Genomic DNA, 232 nt, shown 5'->3' with positions numbered 1-232 from the left:
GTAATGCAGTGCATTCTAGTTCACAGAGCCACTGTGATGCAGTGTGTTCTAGATCACAGGGCCACTGCGATGCAGTGCAGAATATTCTATGCTTTCAGCAGAATCCCTGTTACTGCGAGACAATGTGATCTGATCTGGGGACAAAGGGGGCATTCTTGGGGGGCGGGGTGGGGGGGTACAGTGTGCCTATTTAGTGGCTATTGTAAAGATTCATTTTAATTAGAGAATCTAT

The sequence above is a fragment of the Anguilla anguilla genome, chromosome 2 (assembly GCF_013347855.1).
Source record: "Anguilla anguilla isolate fAngAng1 chromosome 2, fAngAng1.pri, whole genome shotgun sequence".
Taxonomy (NCBI): Eukaryota; Metazoa; Chordata; class Actinopteri; order Anguilliformes; family Anguillidae; genus Anguilla; species Anguilla anguilla.
The sequence above is the reverse complement of the archived record's forward strand: the minus strand, read 5'-3'. Positions refer to the sequence as shown.